General features: G+C 44.7%; 1 pseudogene; it reads right to left on the bottom strand.

Moving 5' to 3' along the window:
* Positions 1–345: 345 nt before the first annotated feature.
* Positions 346–2401, bottom strand: LOC136167906 (HAUS augmin-like complex subunit 8; annotated as a pseudogene).
* Between the last annotated feature and the right edge of the window lie 9167 nt (positions 2402–11568).

Below are 11568 nucleotides of genomic sequence, written 5' to 3'. Positions count from 1 at the left end.
TAAATTGCTGTAATTCAAGAATGAAGTTGGTTAGAGGCCTCTGGTAACAGAATTTCTAAAACAGCCTCCCAGATTGGGGTTGAAATATTCACACCACTGCTCCTGCTTTTCTTTTTTTTTTCATTGCAAAATAGGTTTTATTTGTTAAGTTATCCAATGAGATTATCACACAAAAATAACTGTATGGCTAGGCTAAGTGCAAAAGGTGCTCAAGTTTTAAGAACATCACAGGCGGGCCACTGCAGGTTCCCTGTGCCCCCGAACAAGGGGCACAAAGCGTGCTTCCTGCCCCACGGGGCACAGGAATTTCCCCACTTGGATCAGGAACACGACCTGTGTGTGGATTCATAGTTCTTCGTGGCCCGAGAGGCTCCTGACCTCTCCCCAAGCTTCCCCACCAGTGGCCTGCTTGGGATCAAAAGATCACCGGCTGGGGGCCTTGGGGCCCTGGGCCTCTTCCCAGGCCTCCTGGTGGCCTAAGGCTGCCTCCTTCCTCGCCTCGGCGGAGAGTTTCAGAACTTGGCCGAAGCTCCTTCGCAGCTCCAGGTGCTGCTTCTGGGTCAACTCCCTGAGTTCCCTCATCAGGTCCAATGCCTTCGCGTTTTCTTCTGAGCTGCCGATGCTAAATGATTCCAGCAGACGGCGTGTGGTCGTCCGTTCCCGCTGAGACTCGTCTCAGAAGAGCTGCCTGTCCCCATCCAGGTGGACGGATTGCATGGGCAGCGCGTGCCTCAGGGTGCCCAGGGCTGCCGGGCACGTCTTGTACTGTGCGGGAAGGCGGCTGGCCGCGGCCTCAAAGGGGCTCAGCATCGCGATCCGCGCGTCCAGGGCATCTGCCAGCTCCTTCTTCCTCTGGCAGAGAAGTCTGCGCTTCAGCTCCTACATCTGTTCCTGGAGCTTCTCCATTTCTTTGCACGTTATTTGTAGGTTCTTTTCTGCCTGTTCTTCGAATGTAGACAGGCCGTTCTCTATCTTCACCGTCAGCGGGGTCAGAAGGAGCATCTGGGACTCCATCATTCCCATAGCTTTTGAGAGATCTGGGCTCTTGAGGCAGAAAATGATGACGATTCAGCTTTCTTTGACTTTTTTTTTTTCAAATTGCGGAGTCAAATTTAGGGCTTCCCTACGTCAAGGCAGTATATTGTCACCCTGCTTATTTAATTTATATGCAGAGTATATCATGAGAAACGCTGGGCTGGAAGAAGTACAAGTTGGAATCAAAATTGCTGGGAGAAATATCAGTAACCTCAGATATGCAGATGACACCACCCTTATGGCAGAAAGTGAAGAGGAATTAAAAAGCCTCTTGATGAAAGTGAAAGAGGAGAGTGAAAAAGTTGGCTTAAAGCTCAACACTCAGAAAACTAAGATCATGGCATCTGGTCCCATCACCTCATGGGAAATAGATGGGGAAACAATGGAAACAGTGGCTGACTTTCTTTTTTTTTTGGCTCCAAAATCACTGCAGATGGTGATTGCAGCCATGAAATTAAAAGACGCTTACTCCTTGGAAGGAAAATTATGACCAACCTAGACAGCATATTAAAAAGCAGAGACATTACTTTGCCAACAAAAGTCCATCTAATCGAGGCTATGATTTTTCCAGTGATCATGTGTGGATGTGAGAGTTGGACTGTGAAGAAAGCTGAGCGCCGAAAAATTGATGCTTTTGAACTGTGGTGTTGGATAAGATTCTTGAGAGTCCCTTGGACTGCAAGAAGATCCAACCAGTCCATCCTAAAGGATATCAGCCCTAGGTGTTCATTGGAAGGACTGATGTTGAGGCTGAAACTCCAATACTTTGGCTACGTCATGCGAAGAGTTGAGTCATTGGAAAAGACGCTGATGCTGGGAAGGATTGGGGGCTGGAGGAGAAGGGGACGACAGAGGATGAGATGGTTGGATGGCTTCACTGACTTGATGGACATGCGTTTGGGTAAACTCCAGGAGTTTGTGATGGACAGGGAGGCCTGGCGTGCTGTGATTCGTGGGGTTGCAAAGAGTCAGACACGACTGAGCGACTGAACTGAACTTGTGGCTCAGCTGGTAAAGAATCTGCCTGCCATGCGAGGGACTTGGGTTCGATCCCTGAATTGGGAAGATCCTCTGGAGAAGGAAAAGGCCACCCATTCCAGTATCCTGGTCTGGAGAATCCCATGGACTGTATGGGCCAATGGGTCGCGAAGAGTCGGACACGACTGAGCGACTTTCACTTTCGGACCACACTTTTTTTTTTTTTTTTTTCTCCCCACCCCCCCCCCGGACCACACTTTTAACGTTAGTGGTCAGACGCGGCAGTGCTGTGCCCTTCCAGCACGGTGGACTGCGGGTCGCCTGTGTCAATGCCGCTGCTGTCTTTGCTCTTCTGCAGTGGGCTGGGTTTTGTTCCACCTTTAGGCATCTGCCCACGGGCCTTAGTTGTGTTTGACTCTCTGCTGCCCCAGCGACTGTAGCCTGCCAGGCTCCTCTGTCCGTGGAGTTTTCCAGCCAAGAATACTGGAGTGGGCTGCCAGTTCCTACTCCAGGGGATCTTCCTGACCTAGGAATTGAACTCGTGACTGTATACAAAATAGATAACTAATAAGAAGCTACTGTATAGTACAGGGAACTGTACTTAATACTCTGTAATGACCTTGTGGGAAAAGAATCTAAGAAAGAGTGGCTATATGTATATGTACAACTGATTCACTTTGCTGCACTTCTGAAACTAACCCACCATTGTAAATCAACTATATTGCAATAACAACTAATTAAAAAATAATAAAATGGTCTCCCAAAGATGCCCTGTCCCTGGTCCCTAGAACCCATGAATGTGATAAGATTTCTCTGCTTGTTATGTTACACTGCACAGTTGATCCTAAAATAAGGAAATCATACAGGATTAGCTGATAGGCCCATTGTAGTCACAGGAGCTCTTAGAAACAAAGAGCTTTCTTTGGCTGGTGGCAGATGAGGCCAAAGTAGGAGACAGGATAGTGGGAGAGATTAAAAGCGCAGGGAGGAGGGGGGCCACTGGACACAGCATTGTTGGCCTTGAGGATGGAAAAATACTTGTGCCGAGGGATGTGGGCAGCTTTTAGGAGGTGAGAACAGCTCCTGGCTGCCAGCTGCCAAGGGACCAGGGACTTCAGTCCTCCGAGTGCAAGGCAAGGAATTCAGCCAATAGTTTGAGTAAGGAAGTGAATTCTTCTCTAAAGCCACTAGATGACCTCCCGGCCTGAACACACCTTGATTTCAGTCTCTTGAGACCCTGGTCAGGGAACCAGTGAAAGTGCACTTGGATTTCTAACCTGCAGAACTGTGAGGTGATAAATGGATGTTGCTATAAGTTGATCAATTTGTGGTCTTCTGTTAGATCTACAGATAACCAATACATGTCCCCGTCCACATTTCCTAGACTCCTCATCTTCTACCTTGAAAGTGAAGGGAAAGTGTGAGTCTCTCAGTCGTGTCCAACTCTTTGTGACCCCATGGACTGTAGCCCGCCAGGCTCCTCTGTCCATGAAATTTCCCAGGCAAGAATACTAGAGTAGGTTGCGATCTCCAGGGGAACTTCCTGACCCGGGAATCAAACCTGGATCTCCTGCATTGCAGGTGGATTCTTTACTGTCTGAGCCCCCAAGGAAGCCCCTTAAATTAGAACCCAGCATGACTTGGGCTTACTTGTGGGTCATGCCACTTATGTGCTACCTTTTATTGTATGTCACATTGTATTGTCCTTGGCTGCTCATTACTTGTGTCTTCCATTGGGTTACGAAGCCCTTAAGGAGAATAGTGTGTCTCATTGTTGAAACTTCTGTGCATATCTCAGGGCCTTGATATATAGGGAGTTCTCAACCACCACTTGAATGAAAATGAGATATTAACCTATTCCCAGCATGGTAGTTAGCATCCGTGGATGCTTTTATTGTTATGTGGATTATACCAGAGACTTTTAATGACTTTCTTAAAAAAAGAATCTCATACTCAGAAACCTTACCATGAAGGAAAAGCACTGGTTGAATGTGAGAGAGCGAGTGTAAGCTCTGACCACATTTCTAGCAAGCAGAGTATTTATGGTGATTTGATCAGTTAATGTTTTTCTCCAAAGCACTACAGATCCAGGAAGCAAAATAACAGTACCTCTTACATACTAAAACCAAGCCGCAGGGCTAGCATAGCTATATAACTTTGCAGGAGCAACCATTCTTATTAATTTTTACTGTCTTCAGTGCAGTGAGTTCAGTTGTTATATTTTCTGGTTCCTAATAACCAAAAATGTTTTGACTCCATTTTTAAGTTTAAAAAAACTTTAAAAAATGTCTGTTAGTCGAAAGGAGAACATAAGATTTATGGGAAATCCAGATTCTTTTTATTGGCCTAGAGTTGATGTGAAGATGTGGGACAGAACTGAAGTAGTATAATGGAGTCCTAAGTGACATGAGACTAAGATTAGAACTGGAATCATTGTTGTGAAGAGTCAAAATTATACCAGATGCTGGAGTTGAAAGAGTGAAGTAGAAATGGGAAAAGAAATATCAAGATCAATACCTAAAATCAGAACAGGACTAAGGTTTTGAATGGCAGATTGGTGCTTGGTATATATCATAAGAGTGAGTATTCTGTGTGGACATCGAGCATATTAGTTATGTCCTTAGGAAGCTCAGGTCCTAAACATGTATTAGCTAGTCATGAAGCACCGTGTGTGTGTGTGTGTGTGTGTGTGTGTATGGAGGGTGAAACACAGGCAATTCATGGAAGGGTGTCCATGCAAGTTGGAGCTGAGTGGGAAGATGTTTTTGAATGAAAAAACAAATTGTATATGGATACAAGTTGATTTCTGCTTCTTATAGTGAGTTCTACAGCTTTTATCTAAACAGATTACTCTTGACAAACTTGTGGACTAGAAGGAATCTTTTTGATGTGAAGTGTTTTTTTTTGCTGTGGGAAAAAGAAGGTCTTTGGTAAAACTAGGGATGTGACTCTTGGGCCCAGTTCAGGAAAGTATATACCCTGGCAGCATAGCTCTCTCTAACACCTGCTCAGTCAGTGTTTCAGAATATTCTGTTACCCTAGTAGTATTCTCCAGTGCTTCAGACCTGATGTTGAAATTTTTGAGGTTATCTCTGTAAATAATAAAGTCCCATCCTGTAGACTTCATCTCAGTGTGTGTTATGTCTAGTTGGAAAATTTATGGACTTTGCACAACTTTCTTCTCTCCCTTTGGGTCTCTTCAAACGCCAGTTCACGGCCCATTTCTCTCTTAAAAAATAGTTGGGAGGATCTGAGTTTAGTTTTAATTACAAAAATTGGTGTTTTCATGGGTAAAATTCACCAGTATTATTGATCAGATGAAATTGTTTTTATTCCTGATAAGAATTTAGGTTCCATTAGGAGCCAGTAGCTTGAGAGCTTTAGCTGGAACTTTCAAATCTCTTAGGTCCTAGGAATAGGCTTAGCAAGCCAAATATTCTTTTTCTCTCTGGGGGCAGGGTTCATTTTTTATTTGTGCCAGAAGTTGTTCTTTGGTGTTTTAAATTCATGCTATTGTGCTTTGATTACAGTAAGAACTTCATGGCCGTTAATTATTGATGAAGGGGATGATGGCAATGTAATCTCATGAGACCAGGTGTCCTTAACAGGTTTTAAGCTTTGTTCCTCATTCCCACTCAACCCAGCATGACTTTCTCCTGGTATTTTCTATGTTATCAAGGTCTCAGATCATTAAAGAGAAATGAAAATTTAAAAAAGAAACTTACCAGAAATTGTAAAGTATCTTAATTCATAAAGTAACTGTTTTGTGTGATCCTGGGGCACCATGCTTTATCTGATCAGACACTTTTCACTGGAAACAAATCTCTCAGGTAAATTAGTATTTGCATGGTTGGTAACTGAAAGCATTGCTAGGGAATCTTAATACTTTGCTTTTGGGTTATTATTGACTGTAATATGTAGAATTTAACCACTTCAGTGTCTGATCTAAAAGGTAATCCACCTTTTGCCAAATACTGTGTTAAATGCTGAAAACAGATCAGTAAAGAAAAAAAGACAAGTTCTCATAGCACTTATATTTTAATCAGAGAGACAGGCCGTAATTAAATAAAGCAAGAGATAAGTACTATTAAGATAAAAAAGAAACCACTGTGAAACAGAGGGTTTAGTCACTAAAGCATTGTGAATTCCTAAGGTGGGTAATAATATATCTATGATAATCATAATAAAATAAGGTGCAGTAGGAGGGCGTATGGCTACAGACCATTTGAGAAATTGCTGTTTACTACAATGGCTTGCTTTTTCCTTCAGCTTTTTCTTTCATTCTTTTTTTAAGTTTTCCTATTTATCTTAGAATAGATCCAGTCTAATATCCTTCACTTATGTAGGCGATGAAATTGTGGCTCAGAGAAGTTTCCTGACTTATTCTGGGTTTCGCAGCCAGAAACCTAACTGTAGGTAGCTAGTGCTCACCCCTATGGATTTCCAATGAGTGGTGCATCTCTGTGCTTTTAATTTATAAAATTCCAAATCTGGACTTTTATGGTCTCAGTAACGGGTCTCTTTCACAGTAGTTTTTTTTTTTTAATCTTATTAGCACTTATCACTTGCTTTATTTAATTACTGCCTGTCTTTATAGTTAGAATATAAGTGCTATGAAATATAAGTGCTATGAGAGTTTATCTATTTTCTATACTGATATATCTCAGGATAGCCTGATATATCACAAGTTCTCTGGGCTCCAGGGCTTAACCTTCTATTTGATACCTAATGACAATTTTCAGCCCCCCTTTGCACTCCCAACTTATCAAGAAGTCTAGCCTTTAATGGGCTTTCAAGTCTGGCTTAGTGTTCTAGGTTTTTCCGTGGGTGGACTCTGGAGATTTCACAACTGCTTCTCCAGGCTGCTGAGAATCTCTCAGTGTGGCCACAGTTCGCTTTCTCAGCCCTTCTAAGACCTAGTTTACAAAACTTTACCAATGATTTGAGGATGACAGAAGAGAATTACCCTGCAGAAAAGGAAAAGTAACCTGAAAGCTAGCTATCACTAGTTCACTGGTCAATCCACTCAAAAGAGGTCTCTTATTGTCCTCTTAATCTTTCAAACTTCCTCTAAGCCCAGTCCTGCTCCCATGTTACAGGGGCCAGTTTAACAAATCCCTGGACAGAGGAACCTGGCCGGCTACAGTCCATGGGGTCGCAGAGTCAGACACGACTGAGCACGTGTGCACCTTACCACACCGTGGCCTTTGGCCGTGTCTCTGCTGCCTGGCCTAATGGTCCAGGCCATCAGGTCTTCACTGGTTCTAGAGAGTTATGGAAGTCCCTTCTTCTCCCAGAGAGTGCTTCAGTCCGCGTTGATGGCAACCTTTGACGAAACTGTGCAGAGCAGTTTACTCTTCATGGCCTCATGCTTTCCATTCTGGACTTGAATCTAGGGTTTCTTTTCACGTAATCAAATGCTCTAAGAATTTTATCCAAGACAAAAGAGAATCCCTTGCCCACCCACTATGAATGATGCCTCCACTTTCAGCTACATTTTAAAAATATAAAACTAGCAGAAAAAACTTGTTGGCACCTTTGAAATAACTATCTTACATACTTAACAACTAGCTATCAAAATTTCAGTCTTACCACGTCTGGTTTCTGAACAGCTTCTTATATAACCTCTAGAAATTCTCCACTTCTGGGCTAGTTAGTTGCCTCCTGTCACCATCTTCAAAACTTGTTTTAAAACCCAGTCATTTTTGGAAGCTTGGTTAGCCCCACATCCTTTTAATCACTTTATTCTTAGCATTTATGTGTTCGGTTTGTGTGAGGACATTTTGCCACATTTCATCATTTGTACGTGTATTTTCTCCCAGTTAGAAAAAAGAACACAAATGCTTTAAAGACAGATACTTTGTTTTAAGAACCCCTCTTTCTCTGTTTGACAACAATGTCTATTTAGTATTCAACAAATACAAGGTAGTCTTGTCAGACTGAAATCTATTGTTTACCCCCAAACACTGCCAGAGGCCTTATCAGATTTACTGCCTTGCTCTTTCTGGTGTGACAGTGTCTTTCATTTCACCTTCCTACTGAATTTGTCCCAAGTTCAGTAGCCACTTGCCATATGCATTTGGGCATGCCATCCAAGTAAAACGCCCATTCAAGAGGTTGTTTCATCTCACTTGACATGAGAAAATGTAATCTTCACATTTCATACTGTGATTTTCTGTTGCATAACCCAAGGGGGAAGTAGCGTGCTGAAGTTCCAGAGAGGGAGCTGAAGCCAGGGTGTCACATCTGCAGCGCCTTTTCCAGGCGGGGGCCGGTGCGGGCATGCACGCTCAGTCTGCATCTAGCCCGTGGTCAGACCACGGGCTGTAGCCCGCCAGGCTCCTCTGTCCACTGGATTTTCCAGGCAAGGATATTGGAGTGAGTTGCCATTTCCAGTGCTGGGAATCTTCCCGACCCAGGATCGAACCCACGTCTCCCGCATCTCCTGCATTGCAGGCAGATTCTTTATTGTAGAGCCAGTGCTGCTGCTGCTGCTCCTGCTAAGCCGCTTCAGTCGTGTCTGACTCTGTGAGACCCCATAGATGGCAGCCTACCAGGCTTCCCTGTCCCTGGGATTCTCCAGGCAAGAACACTGGAGTGGGTTGCCATTTCCTTCTCCAGTGCATGGAAGTGAAAAGTGAAAGTGAAGACACTCAGCCATGTCTGACTCTTCACGACCCCATGGACCGCAGCCTACCAGGCTCCTCCATCCATGGGAGTTTCCAGGCAAGAGGACTGGGGTGGGGTGCCAGTGCCTCCTCTGGTTGAGCCACTAGGGAAGCTGACTAGACAGAAAGTGTGAAAGTAAAAGCCGCACAGTCATGTCTGATATTTGCGGCCCCTATACAGCCCATGGAATTCTCCAGGCCAGAATACTGTAGTGGGTAGCCTTTCCCTTCTCCAGGGGATCTTTCCAACCCAGGAATCAAACCGGGCTCTCCTGCATTGCAGGCAGATTCTTTACCAGCTGAGATTTCAGGGAACTGGACAGAGGCAACTGTAATTAGAGATTGAAAAGGTGGTGGGCGGAAGTGTATGTGCAAAAGGAGAATATCTACCGATGGGTCTTCTTGAGAGAAGAAAGATGAGCTAAGGAGGAGAAGCTGTGAAACCTGGGCCACTATCGCCTCAGGCCCCACTGTGGCATGAAAAACACCCAGCATGCAAGGAGGAGGTGGAGAGACAGAGGCAGGGAGTGAGGACTGAGTCCTGCAGGTCCGCACCGAGATGGAGGCAGGGAATGAGGACTGAGTCCTGCAGGTCCGCACCGAGATGGAGGCAGGGAATGAGGACTGAGTCCTGCAGGTCCACACTGAGACGGAGTCAGGGAGTGAGGACTGAGTCCTGCAGGTCCGCACCGAGACGGAGGCAGGGAGTGAGGACTGAGTCCTGCAGGTCCGCACTGAGACGGAGCAGGGAGTGAGGACTGAGTCCTGCAGGTCCACACTGAGACGGAGCAGGGAGTGAGGACTGAGTCCTGCAGGTCCGCACCGAGACGGAGGCAGGGAGTGAGGACTGAGTCCTGCAGGTCCACACTGAGACGGAGTCAGGGAGTGAGGACTGAGTCCTGCAGGTCCGCACCGAGACGGAGGCAGGGAGTGAGGACTGAGTCCTGCAGGTCCGCACTGAGACGGAGCAGGGAGTGAGGACTGAGTCCTGCAGGTCCGCACCGAGACGGAGGCAGGGAGTGAGGACTGAGTCCTGCAGGTCCGCACTGAGACGGAGCAGGGAGTGAGGACTGAGTCCTGCAGGTCCACACTGAGACGGAGTCAGGGAGTGAGGACTGAGTCCTGCAGGTCCGCACCGAGACGGAGCAGGGAGTGAGGACTGAGTCCTGCAGGTCCGCACTGAGACGGAGCAGGGAGTGAGGACTGAGTCCTGCAGGTCCACACTGAGACGGAGCAGGGAGTGAGGACTGAGTCCTGCAGGTCCGCACCGAGACGGAGGCAGGGAGTGAGGACTGAGTCCTGCAGGTCCACACTGAGACGGAGAAGTGGCTGAACTCAGTGTCTGTGCTGTTGACACTTTTTAAGGCAATAAAATAAAATGGTAACATCTCTAATATATGTCCTCACCCACCCCAGTGCTTAGCCCCACTGAACCTTTTTTGAATACCATGTAAAAATTTAAGGAACTTTGATTTTCCAGTGTTTGGATTCATAATTATGCTATTTGATAGTTACATTACTTACTCTAAGGTTTTGCTTATAAGAAGGATATATATCTCTGATTAGGAATAAACAAAATTAATTCGTGATAGAAATCTAAGACCTACACATCTACGGTGGTTTTAGTGTTAAGCAAAACTACTTCTGTGGGTGTCAAAACATGTGCTATACGTAATTGATGAAATGGACACATAGCTAGCAGAATTCAGAGATCTATTTAGAGCCAAATATTTTAGGTTCTGGCTTTCCCTGGTGGCTCAGTGGTAAAGAATCCGCCTGCAATGCAGGAGACTTGGATTCCATTCCTGGGTCAGGAAGGTCCCCTGGAATGAGGGCTCGGCAACCCACTCCAGTATTCTTGCCTGGAGAATCCTATGGACAGAGGAGCCTGGTGGGCTACAGTCCATGGGGTAACAAAGAGTCAGATACAACTGAAGTGATGGAGCATGCTTGCATCTTAGGTTCCAGCCCCACCTCTACTTTTACTTAACTTAAGTCATGTAAGTTCCTTAGTCTCTTGAAGTCTCATTTCCCATTCTAAATGAGACTGGTGATAAATGTGTTTATCTTATAGGAGTGCTGAGAGCTTAAAATGAGTCAATGTGTGTAAAAGCTCATAGAAGAATGCCTGGCATACAGTGCCAAATAAATGTCTGTTATTATTTTAATTATACTCCTATTGTCTTCTTTTGCAGTGAGTTCATGTTTGAGGTGCTTAAAGGTGAAGATTTCATTGTTAATCAACTTTACAAATACTGAAAGCCGAACTTTTTTTTTTCTTAAGAATATATGTGTATGTCCTATGGCTGATTCATGTTGATATTTGACAGAAAACAACAAAATTCTGTAAAGCAGTTATCCTTTAATTAAAAAAATAACTAAAAAAAAGAATGTGTATGCCCAGCAGTGGTATTGCTGGATCGTATGGCAGTTCTATTTCCAGTTCTTTAAGGAGTCTCCACACTGTTCTCTGTAGTGACTGTACTAGTTTGCACTCCCACCAACAGTGTAAGAGGGTTCCCTTTTCTCCACACCCTCTCCAGCATTTATTGTTTGTAGACTTCTGGATAGCAGCCATCCTGACTGGCGTGTAATGGTACCTCATTGAGGTTTTGATCTGCATTTCTCTGATAATGAGTGATGTTGAGCATCTTTTCATGTGTTTATTACCCCTCTGTATGTCTTCTTTGGGGAAATGTCTGTTTAGCTCTTTGGCCCATTTTTTGATTGGGTCGTTTATTTTTCTGGAATTGAGCTGCATAAGCTGCTTGTATATTTTTGAGATTAATTCTTTGTCAGTTGCTTCATTTGCTATTATTTTCTCCCACTCTGAAGGCTGTCTTTTCACCTTGCTTATAGTTTCCTTTGTTGTGCAAAAGCTTTTAAG

Source organism: Muntiacus reevesi, chromosome 4 (genome assembly GCF_963930625.1).
Source record: "Muntiacus reevesi chromosome 4, mMunRee1.1, whole genome shotgun sequence".
Taxonomy (NCBI): domain Eukaryota; kingdom Metazoa; phylum Chordata; class Mammalia; order Artiodactyla; family Cervidae; genus Muntiacus; species Muntiacus reevesi.
Note: the sequence above shows the minus strand (reverse complement) of the source record. Positions and strands in the feature narration are given on the sequence as shown.